The sequence below is a fragment of the Amia ocellicauda genome, chromosome 7 (assembly GCF_036373705.1).
Source record: "Amia ocellicauda isolate fAmiCal2 chromosome 7, fAmiCal2.hap1, whole genome shotgun sequence".
Taxonomy (NCBI): domain Eukaryota; kingdom Metazoa; phylum Chordata; class Actinopteri; order Amiiformes; family Amiidae; genus Amia; species Amia ocellicauda.
The window spans coordinates 46250075-46262677 of record NC_089856.1 but is presented as its reverse complement, the minus strand read 5'-3'; the positions used below and the strand labels follow the sequence as shown (position 1 = coordinate 46262677).

The 12603-nt window shown below is 38.8% G+C and overlaps 1 long non-coding RNA gene across 1 annotated transcript; it reads left to right on the top strand.

Moving 5' to 3' along the window:
* Positions 1 to 6514: 6514 nt before the first annotated feature.
* Positions 6515 to 12513, top strand: LOC136754161 (uncharacterized). The gene is made up of 5 exons (XR_010817544.1): positions 6515 to 6770; positions 7069 to 7356; positions 10454 to 10561; positions 11210 to 11237; positions 11849 to 12513. It is a non-coding gene; the product is annotated as an uncharacterized LOC136754161 (long non-coding RNA).
* The last annotated feature ends 90 nt before the right edge of the window (positions 12514 to 12603 follow it).

Genomic DNA, 12603 nt, shown 5'->3' with positions numbered 1-12603 from the left:
GTCCATGTAATTGCAACTGAAACTTTTTACAAAGTTCAACTTTAATTTATTACTAAAGCTTTTATTTGGTCTTGCTGTACTATTTCTGTTTTAGCTGTGTCACCCTAAACAATAATCACCACCTCCTACCTTTCCCAACCAGCTTCAGCTTCAGGGGAGACTTCAGTCACAGGGTTTAAAAATAAATAAATTGAATATGCTTTAATATATATAATATATATTATATTATAAGTAGTTGTCATTCATTTAAGCAACAAATACTGAATGTTCACTTTCTGTCGCTAAACCCAGTAGTCTATGAAGGATGTGAATAATTCTGGAGGCAACTACCTGTTGGCCTAGTTAGTAGTATTACTAGATCTAACTTTCTTTATTTTCTGTGTTAACTTAAGTTTAGGAATTGAAACGCAGGAAAAGCACTTAAATAATAATAAAGTATCAAAAGTAAAATGACTGACAGCAATTTATGCTGTACACCACAGTTACACAAAAACATTTAATAGCTTTACTATTTATTTTTTAATAATTTAGCATTTTTGTAAAAACACGTTTATTGACTCACATGCTGTCAATGCATTATAAAACAATAGTACAAGAGAGAAAAAAAAAACAACGCCCATTTTAATGTACATAAATATTGTTTTAAGCAGATTGCATACTGATTAAAAACCGAAATGGTACACACCATGACGCGCATGTGCTGATTAAGGGGCTGTTGCTAATTTGCATATTGTAGCTGAAGTGGCGTGAGCATCTCAGAAAAAATCATATTTACCAAAATGTTTCTACATTGGTTTGACATGAACAATGAACAATGGAAATAATGTGGGTGGACACATGCCCCAATGGCATAACGTCACTGCCTGCACATAATGCTGTGACATGATTTCCTGTTCACAAAATCTGCCTCATTTGGTCCTGAGGTGCCTTGATATGGATCTGACTGTACAGCACCAATGACTTTGTGGATCTCTGCATAACAATGTAGTCTGTAATACAATAACAATAGGATTACCTATTAATTAAATTGCATATAACCTCGTAGCAGCAGCTTTGCCGATACTTTGAACTGAGTATACAAATGCACAGCAGCAGCAGCTCTACACTTTAAATCAAGGAGTTGATTGTTAAAATCGCGTCAAAAAGTACTACCCTCCACAGACAGACAAAACCACTTCAGCAGCTCCTGATTTGCAAAAACCAAATTCCTTTTAAAAGGTGCCACACCTGGTGTATGACAAGTTTCTCAACCACTCTCAGAGTCCAACCCATTACCATCAAAGCAAGTCATTATCAAAGCAGCTGCACACTAAATTAAACCACAGGTCAGTATACAGTACAAGAAAAGTGCTCTGAAAGTAAGGAGATAAAATAATTACATAATAAATGATTAAATAATACACGATTACAAAGTAGAAAAATATCAAAACGTGCAAAAAAACAACTGTAGCATGCGCCATCTCTGTAAGACTGAAGTGAAAGCACAGCGATTCTGCACATCCCAGCTGTGGGGCCTGGCAGGGAGGCGCTGAAACTAAAACCAGAATTAACAGTTTCTGTGGTGAACCTCACATTTATTCTCCCGTACAATCACATACAGCACTTCACAGTGAAAATCTGAAGACGTAAAGTACTCTACTGTGTTTGTGGCGGCCCAATCGACAGAAACTGTCAGTCTCAGGAGGCCTCGGATAACAGTGTGTATAACATCAACTGACTGAACCGTTAAAGTAACATCAGCTGTGTTATAAGGACTGTAAACAGACACAACAGCTACTTTTCATCAGCTCAGTTTCAGGGATGAAAGTTTTACATTAAGTTAATTAAATGGTCAATAACAAGACACACAGCTCAGTTGACAGTGCCTCTTACAACAAATATATAATAATAAAAAAAACACTCCTTCGCATCACCTTGCTGAACTTCAAAAAACTAAAAGATATAGATAAGAGACAAATACAGTACTGTGCAAAAGTTTTAGGCAGGTGTGAAAAAATGCTGTAAAGTAAGAATGCTTTCAAAAATAGACATTTTGAAAGATTATATTTATCAATTAACTAAATGCAAAGTGAGTGAACAGAAGAAAAATCTACATCACATCCATATTTGGTGTGACCACCCTTTGCCTTCAAAACAGCATCAATTCTTCTAGGTTCACTTGCACAGTTTTTGAAGGAACTCGGCAGGTAGGTTGGCCCAAACATCGTGGAGAGCTAACCACAGTTCTTCTGTGGATGTAGGCAGCATCAGTTGCTTCTCTCTCTTCATGAAATCCCAGACAGACTCGATGATGTTGAGATCAGGGCTCTGTGGGGGCCATACCATCACTTCCAGGACTCCTTGTTCTTTTTACGCTGAAGATAGTTCTTAATGACTGTCGCTGTATGTTTGGGGTCGTTGTCATGCTGCAGAATAAATTTGGAGCCAATCAGATGCCTCCCTGATGGTATTGCATGATGGATAAGTATCTGCCTGTGCTTCTCAGCATTAAGGAGACCATTAATTCTGACCAAATCCCCAACTCCATTTGCAGAAATGCAGCCCCAAACTTGCAAGGAACCTCCACCATGCTTCACTGTTGACTGCAGACACTCATTCGTGTACCGCTCTCCAGCCCTTCAGTGAACAAACTGCCTTCTGCTACAGCCAAATATTTCAAATTCCGAGGGCAGAGCACCTGCTTTCATTTTTCTGCACCCCAGTTCCTGTGTTTTCATGCATAGTTTGGCCTTGTTGCCAGGTCGGAGGTATGGCTTTTTGGCTGCAAGTCTTCCATGAAGGCCAGACTTCTCCGGACAGTAGATGGGTGTACCAGGGTCCCACTGTTTTCTGCCAATTCTGAGCTGATGGCTCTGCTGGACATCTTCCAATTGTGAAGGGAAGTAAGCATGATGTGTCTTTCATCTGCTGCAGTAAGTTTCCTTGGCCAACCACTGCGTCTACGGTCCTCAATGTTGCCCGTTTCTTAGTGCTTCTTCAAAAGAGCTTGGACAGCACATCTGGAAACCCCTGCCTGCCTTGAAATTTCTGCCTGGGAGAGACCTTGCTGATGCAGTATAACTACCTTGTGTCTTGTTGCTGTGCTCAGTCTTGCCATGGTGTCTGACTTTTGACAGTAAACTGTCTTCAGCAGCCTCACCTTGTTAGCTGAGTCTGGCTGTTCCTCACCCAGTTTTATTCCTCCTACACAGCTGTTTCTGTTTCAGTTAATGATTGTGTTTCAACCTACATATTGAATTGATGATCATTAGCACCTGTTTGGTATAATTGTTTAATCATACACCTGACTATATGCCTACAAAATCCCTGACTGTGTGCAAGTGAACCTAGAAGAATTTATGCTGTTTTGAAGGCAAAGGGTGGTCACACCAAATATGGATTTGATTTAGATTTTTCTTCTGTTCACTCACTTTGCATTTAGTTGTTAAATATAATCTATTAACATGTCTATTTTTGAAAGCATTCTTACTTTACAGCATTTTTTCACACCTGCCTAAAACTTTTGCATAGTACTGTACATTCATATCTAAAAAGTCCTTGCTAGTGTTCACTGTGAAATGAATTGCAGCTGGGTATGAAGACACCCATTGTTTCAGTTCTGTGCTCTATGTGTCTTTCTGATAAAAAAAAAAAAAACTACGTTTTTTATAAAGCAAATACCCAACACACACTTTTTTTCAACAAACATGAAAGCTTCCTTCCTCATCTGTGTGTTATCTCTTATAGCTTAGTATTCACACACTCTGAAGCATCTGCCAAAGAGAAGTCCTTTAACACCCTGAGCGTGTCACTCAATATAGCGCCAGACAGAAACACGAGGCAAAAGCTGAGAGAAACAGAAGATGCTGAGCGGCTGCTGAAGCATTTCCTGTTTTAGGACACCGCTCTTCATAAAGCTGGAGAAAGACTGGTGTGTATTTAATCATTAGACCCACTTTTACTATCTATTTACATTAGCATATGTTGTATTATATGCATTAATAAGGTTTTAATGATAATACACTTTGTTTATGTCCCCCTTATATGCAGCGAACCCTAAAGTAATTGTGAATTTAATGAATGGATCAGATGAGCTCTCAGTCCGTTGTTACTGGTCTGGAGAAAAGAACGAAAGCACCACTTTTACCTTCCTTAAAGACTCCAAGGTGGTGCAGAAGAGTGTCAATGATTCATTCAACATGAAGGCAAAGTTTAACAACAGTGGGATCTACAACTGTGCGATTGACAGCAATGGACACACTGTACACAACAGTTCAGTGTATAATCTGACAATATCAGGTATGAAAAACACTCTTCTCCCTGCTAAATATTCATCTCATTTTACTGATGAAACAAAGTGAAGAATTCATATTACATCCAATCACACATTTGCACAAGAAAAGTCAGAACAGACCTGAAGCGGTCAGAGTGATGCTGTCTGCTCTGGAATGGATTAAGAAATAGTAAATCCATAGGTTTTACTAGACTAAAACCACAATCTGTATGTTTGCCGTACTGGTCAGTGATGTTGTGTTTGTAACGCAGATCCCCCGGTGCTGACACTCAGCTCCAACAGGTCTGCGTTTGTGGAAGGAGAGACACTGCATATCACCTGCAGTGTCAGAAAAGCCTATGAAGAGTGGGTGGATTTCTTCCTGTTTGAGGGTGATTACATCGTGGAGGATAAAGTTGCACCTCGAAGAGAGCAGATCATCACCTTTTCACACGCCGCACAGCGAGAGCAGAGCTCACTCTCCTGTCTATACAGTGTCTTCTCAACATCTGGATGGGTTTATTCACAGCACTCAGATCCTGTCAGCATATCACTAGGCAGGGGTGTCCAAACTTTTTGCCTTCAGGGCTAGATCAGGCATTAAGCCAGGGGCTGCAGGTATAAACACAACGTGGTATATTACACCATGCACACACATCACTGCCAGGATAAATACAAATATATAAATACACTTACAGAGGAAGTAGGAAGTTGCCGATAGAGTTTGAAAGGGAAACTGATTTTTTGTTGTTGTACGTTTTGCTTAGTTTTTTGTCTGTTAATTCATGTTACACCTTCTTTAGCCTGTCACTTGCCGTTGCAGTGATTGTTTTTAGGATAGTGCCATTTTTACTTATAACAAGTAATTGCTCTGCAGACGGAATGAAGACAGTTTGGACAGCCCTGGTCTTAGGTAGGTAAGCAACCAAAGCATTTTCATCTTCTTGATGGACTATATTCCTGGGCGGGACGTCACAGAGGTTCTGATGCCATGAAAGATCATTGGGAAATCAATGCGTCAGGAGAAAGAACCCAGCTGACACATTTCGTTCTGGCAACGTTGCGTGTGGTTGCAGTTTGGTTGTATTTTAGTTGAGACAGATATGAGATGAGAGAGAAATGTTGTAGAGATGTTTATCCCCGACCACACTGTGCTGATAATGTTCTCCACTTGTTCCACTGTAATGTTTCCTGCACGTCTCATAGGTCCATCTCTGTCACTTCAATAAATATAATGTGTGGTTCTGTGTTTGCATGCAACACACACTATAGCTTGTTACATGTTTTTTATTTAATGTACACTTTTCTCAGTTTATATTTTTTTTTGGTATTCTCTGGAGTGTAGTTATATGAATGTACTCTATTCTATGTGTCTTTCTGATTAAAAAAACTATGTTTAAAATAAGTTTTGAGACTATACTTTATAAACCTGACACATCCTGCTTTTTTTTCAACATACATAAAAGCTTCCTTCCTCATCTGTGTGTTATCTCTTATAGCTTAGTATTCACACACTCTGAAGCATCTGCCAAAGAGAAGTCCTTTAACACCCTGAGCGTGTCACTCAATATAGCGCCAGACAGAAACACGAGGCAAAAGCTGAGAGAAACAGAAGATGCTGAGCGGCTGCTGAAGCATTTCCTGTTTTAGGACACCTCTCTTCATAAAGCTGGAGAAAGACTGGTGTGTTTAAAATCTGAACCTGAGTATTTTTCACCTGCATTTTCACAGACATGAAGCTGATTCTGCCTGTTTGGATCGCAGCCATTTTTGGAGGCACCATCTGTAAGTATCACACTTTACTGTGTTCAATGCTCTGTGAGTTAGGGGTAAAATGCTCGTACACAAAGAATATATATTTATATTTAATTTTCAGTTGCACAGAGTGCAGGGTTCAGTGAGACAAACCTGCAGTTACAAATCATAAGAAGAGAAGAACTTTGCCCTCTTGGAAATTAACAGATGCTCTTCTATTATTATATGCAGGAAATTAACCCAAGATTGAAATGCCTGACACAGAAATATGTAATAGATGGCAATATTGCATTTCCACTTTCTCACACTTTTAAGATAATCTGTCTAGGGAAACCTCAGAGTTTCACATCTGTTCTTAAGAAATACTTGTTCACCTAGAATATTGGAAAATATTAATCATATGTATGTATCTATGTTTTATTATTATAATATTAGCATATGTGGGATCATATGCATTTAAAAGGTACAAGGATAATAACCATTGTTCCCCCCCCCCTAGATACAGTAACATCCAATAATCCTATGATAATTGTGAATTTAATGAATGGATCAGATGAGCTCTCAGTCCGTTGTTACTGGTCTGGAGAAAAGAACGAAAGCACCACTTTTACCTTCCTTAAAGACTCCAAGGTGATGCAGAAGAGTGTCAATGATTCATTCAACATGAAGGCAAAGTTTAACAACAGTGGGATCTACAACTGTGCGATTGACAGCAATGGACACACTGTACACAACAGTTCAGTGTATAATCTGACAATATTAGGTAAGAAAAACACTCTTCTCCCTGCTAAATATTCATCTCATTTTACTGATTAAACAAATTGATGAATTCATATTATTATTATTTAAAAAAAATATATATTATTATTATTTATTAGCAGACGCCCTTGTCCAGGGCGACTTACAAAATTGCATCCAATCACACATTTGCAACACAATCAACAACAACATAGAATCAGAGAGTGAAAAGTAAGAGATTGTAAATGAACAGGTTTTGCTAGACTAACATGAAAGTCTGTATGTTTGCCGTACTGGTCAGTGATGTTATGTTTGTAACGCAGATTCCCCGGTGCTGACACTCAGCTCCAACAGGTCTGCGTTTGTGGAAGGAGAGACACTGCATATCACCTGCAGTGTCAGACAAGCCTATAAAGAGACAACTATTTTCTATCTGTATGAGGGTGATTACTGGGTGCAGGACAAGGAGGCAGCTGCCGATGTGCAGAGCGTCACCTTTTCACACGCCGCACAGCGAGAGCAGAGCTCACTCTCCTGTCTATACAGTGTCTTCTCAACATCTGGATGGGTTTATTCACAGCACTCAGATCCTGTCAGCATATCAGTCTCAGGTAAGCAACCAACAGATTTTTATCTTCATTTTCCTCATGGGACTGTAATAGTGCTTGCTGTGATGGAATATGTGCCTGGGTGGTGTGACCTCACAGAAAGGTCATGAAACATAAATGGGAAATAAATGCTCCAGGAGAAAAAAAACAGCAACCACAGTTTGTTCTAGCAACGTTGCATGTGGTTCTCGCTAAATAAAACATTTATTGACAGTTCTAATGTGGAGGCTACTATGTATGTATAGATTGCAAGCTACAAATATACCCGCATCACATACAAGATGCAGGCTATATAATGCAGATTATACAATGCGTGTGTGTGACCTTGAACAACAGAAGCAAATGAAACAGCAGCAACAGTGAAATCAAGCTCACCCGAGACATCACTCAGGACTCAACAGTGCTGTGCTGTTGTGAGGACTAGAGGTGACTAGAAAATGTCAGGGGCTAAAACTGTGTGATTTGTCACCCTACACTCGGTCTGTCAGCACATCATGATTCAGGAGCTTTCACACTTCATTACAGACGCTTGTTAAAATTACTGACTCCAACCTAAAAATATGAATTAGCTGCTGCACATGCCAAAATCAACAACCGAACACACAACAAACAGGAGTGCACTTGAGATGAGACCTTAAACGCATGCTGGAGTTTTGTCAAAAATGATTTTGGATTTTTTCATATTTAAAAATGAGGCAATAATGGTATCCTTCTTAAGAGGCCATTCGTACTGGAGTATTAATCTGTGGACTGTAGACTGTTCTAATAAAGAAAATCAGGCCATTCAGTCAACAGGGTAATTCAATTGCCCCAAAATGAGCATCTTTTCAACTCTACCCATCCACTTTAATGGTATGCACTGCTAAGAGTTTAAACAATGACATGCTGTACTCTATTCTGCAATATACTCTACTTGATGTTTTGAATCATTTTGCAAAACTTCAGAAGATCGATGTTGGTGAATTATGTTTTAACATGCAAATTAGTGGTCAATAATTAAAAAAAGATCACTGAAATATGTGTAAATATGTCAGCACAAATTGATAAAATGTCACATTTTCTTCTCATGCTAAATTTGGCTTTATAGATTATGTTGACAACATACAAAACTCATAAGGGCTCAACACCACCAGCTTCTACATAAGTTTACAGTTACAGTGGATTTTTTTATATATATATATATATATAATTTTTTTTAAACACACACACACACACATACATTTTTTGTTTCAAAATGTCTTCAAAATCTGTTCTGTTACAATCATAAATTATATATTTAGGAGATTTCAGCGCATGTAATCTTACATGTTTGTATACATTTAGGTCTAAACTGTGAATAATCACAATGACAACTAAAATAAGACTAATAATGACATAAACTGAATTACACCAATATAAAATGTATATGTATATAAATACGTAAAAAAATAGAAGAAATCTGCAAAATGCAATTCAATACAGACGTCTCATAACAAACAATAGATGAAGATAAAACATTTTTTGAATTACTGTAATAAGATTACTTGTCCATCCTAGCATCCTTGTGTCCAATTCTAAAAAGGACCTATTTCTCTACTACAATGATTTCAACCACATTGCTTTTCTGCAAAGGAGGTGTGAAGTTCAATGCTCACAGCAAGGAAGTCTGTCAGCAGCAGTCAGGGCTGCATGCTGGTGTAAACCTCGCTGCCCGAGAGTTTGCAGCACACATTGCATTACAGACTAGTGTTGACACGATCCCAGAATTTTGACTTTGATACCGATACCGGATTTACTCATTACCTGAAATGATACACAATACCAAAACGTTATCACAACAAAAATAATAATAAACTTATTTGCCAAAGTCACAGAATAACCACTGGGCTTTATTTTTCAACACAAAACAATATGGGGATAAATGGGCAGAAAAATTAAAATAAAACTAGAACTCCGTATTATAAATAACAGAATACATATTTCTCTCAAGCATGTAATTTGTTACAGAAGAGCAGCATAATTTTTTCAAGGAAATACACATTATAATAATTGAATCCGAAACACAACCTTCAGCATGTACATACACCAGCAAAAGGTTTTGATCGAAAAATACATACTTTTTGAATTCCATGCTAAGGAATCCCACAGGCTGAAGCATCACTGAAAACTCACTCCTTCCTCCGCCTGCTCAATCCAAATTACATTTTGTAAATCCCTCGTAGTGGGAACCTGGCTGTTTTGTTTTGCTGGGGTTAAACATAGACCTTCAGTAGCTCAGGGTTGTTGTTTTCTTGTGTGTTTTTGGTTTATGGTTTTGTTTTGCTTTGTGCTGAATTACACTCCACCCCTGCAGAGGAATCGGCGTTTCTCTCTTGCTTGCAGAGTGTTTACTGCTGTGTGAGTCTGAATAAGCTATTCTAGAGATCTATCGTTCTAGTTATTTAATTATCATCAATAAATGTCTACTTTGTCTGTATTTTGCTTCCAGTGATCATTTAAATACACATAAGCACAGTTATTATTATATTCTAACCTACACTTGTATGCTTGTAGAAACACTAGGCTATACAATCAATGCAATATTAATAATACAGAGAAAAGTTAAGCGCATGAAAAAAATAACATTCTCGCTGATTCAGAGAAATTACCAGACCAACTTGATTCTCTCGATCAAGAGACGTGAGACATCTGACAGAAGTATCGAATGTAACAAAAATTCTAGTATCAAACCATTTTTTGTATTGAATTTCCGGTATACCGTGCAACACTATTACAGATCAATCAGTACCTGAGCTTATGAAATCCATAATTCACTGCCAACTCGTAATCAATGCGACACGATCAGGCCTCCGGTTTCACACATTACTTAGGACCAGCTAATCATTCTCACCTGCAAAATCTATACGTTTATCGTTTCACAACCCCACCCCCTTCACATCAACAAGTGTGTGTGAAACCCAGGTGCAAGTATTATTTATTCACACCAGGTCACATGTCATCTCTCACACCTTTTCTAGGTCAAACAGTGTGGTCTGCTTTGGATGTTGCAATTGTTCTCTGTGCAGTCAGTCTGTGGCTGTGAAACACTTCCATACTAATAGGATCTGATTTGTAATTCCAGAAGCAAAGAGAGACGGCGATCAGTGGATTGTGATTGGAGTGAGTGTGGCTGGAGGTCTGGTGCTGGCTTTGTTTGCGACTGCTCTGTGCTTCTGTAAGATGAAGCAAGGTAAGTGGCTGTAGTGTGAAACCTAACTCCACAGCTAATCTCATATTGGCTGTGCGATTCTGTGCTGCAAAGCATCAGTTCTTTCTTCAAGTCAGTCTGGAGAAAGGATTTTAGATTTCAGAGATAATCTAGGCCCTGTTGCCCACTTGTACCGGGTTCTTTCAACAGAACTTCAACAGACCAGCAAAAAGGCACTGCCTGAAACAGACAAAGTCAGTCAGGAGGCAAATAATACGAAAAGGCTTTCTTTGCAGAAAAGCCGACATGCAATTTTTTTCCCGTAAGATATGATCTAGATTAGACTATGATGTAATCTCAACATCTAGTGACATACTAAAAAACATTTCCACATACAGTATTATCTGTACTTCAAATATTAAATTGTGAACCGATATATTTGTCAGAATTAGCAGAACTGAAGGAAGGGCAATATGTCTGTCATTTACTACATGCATAGTTTTCTTACATTGTGCAAAGATTTAATTGACAGAATAGCCTTAGTAAATACACTAAGGATCACACATTACATTTTGACAATCAATTACTTAATAGTACTCCTAATATCAACCATCCATCAATCAGTCAAAGAGTAATTGTGCCTCGTGACACAGAAATCAGATTGTTTACACAGAAATGTTTATACCGCAGGAGCAGAGAGAAGCCATACCATTGTTTGGTAAGTATATTTCACAGTTAAATATATGGATACAAGTATAGGTTTACCAAATACTATTGTGGTGTGTTTGTGAAACAGCTACCTTGGGAATCTAATGTGACAAATGTGACATACAGCAGTCTGTGAAAGAAAAGAACATCATTACAAAGTTACCAAGTTACTATTAAGGCATGACCTTACCTGGCTACACATTTTAACTTCTGTCATGCAAAATACTATAACACACAAGTATTGTGTATTTCAACCACATTCACAGGGTGTACCATCTTTCTGTTTATACCATGCATGACCTTCATATTGCAGTTATTGAATTTAAACTTGACCTTGATGTAGTAAGCGTTTCCCCATCATCCCCACAACCATTGTTATAGCTTTACTATCTTTAAAAATAAATGCTCACATATATAGGTCTCATTAAAAATATATATTCACTCAAATGTGTCTGTCTACACCCCACATATTACCAGCCTAGAGAGCGAGGCTGTTTTGCACTGTTTTACACATGTCCAGAGCTGAGAAACTGGGTGATCCGTGTTGCGTGTTACTGTGGCGTGCTCAGAAATAGAATTTTTCAGCTCATCTGAAATTCTGTTTCTCTTTTCCATCGACAGGAGTGCCTCTGCGGACAGTTCACCCGAAGAACACGAGGATCACCTGACCTGTAAGTAGAACTGAACTGGAATGGAGTGGACTGCAAAGACTAACAGCAAACACTTTCACCACTGCTTAAGGAGGTGATAACTTACAAACAACCAAAATAAAACAACTAAACAACTTAATTTTAGCTCAGAATTTTCAATTTAGGTTTGCATCCACAGACGTAGTACTCAGACTGTGGTGCTGAGCGAGCCACCTGTGCCTTCTGAAAATACACACAACTTTTAGAGAAGCTTGCATTCTTTGGTTCCCGTTTTGTTTTATGTTCTGTAATAAAGCAGGTGCTCACGTCCCTGAGAAACGAGACACATTACAGCCTACCGCTGGCATTATCCGGTTCACTTGTGGTATGAATGCTGTCCAGTGTCCGCCCCGTCTCCCAGCCTTTGAGTCTTGATTTTACTCAGAAAGGGAGCCGAAGCCCTTTAATACCCGGGCAGGAATAACTGGAAATAGTCCGTCTGGGGAGCTGGGGGGGATTGGTAAAATAATGCCATTCAATTACCAGTGTCACAGTGCTGATATTCTCTGTGGGATTAAAGGATCACTGGGCTGCAATGCACAGCCTGGTAATAATAGGAATAAACAGGGGGAGGCCACCACCAGGGGGACTGGCCTGTGAAATGCAACCCTACGGCCGCCCCCGCACCGCCTTGCACACTCCATGAATTGGGGAGGGGGTGTGAAGTGTCTGTGCTGTTCTGTGCTG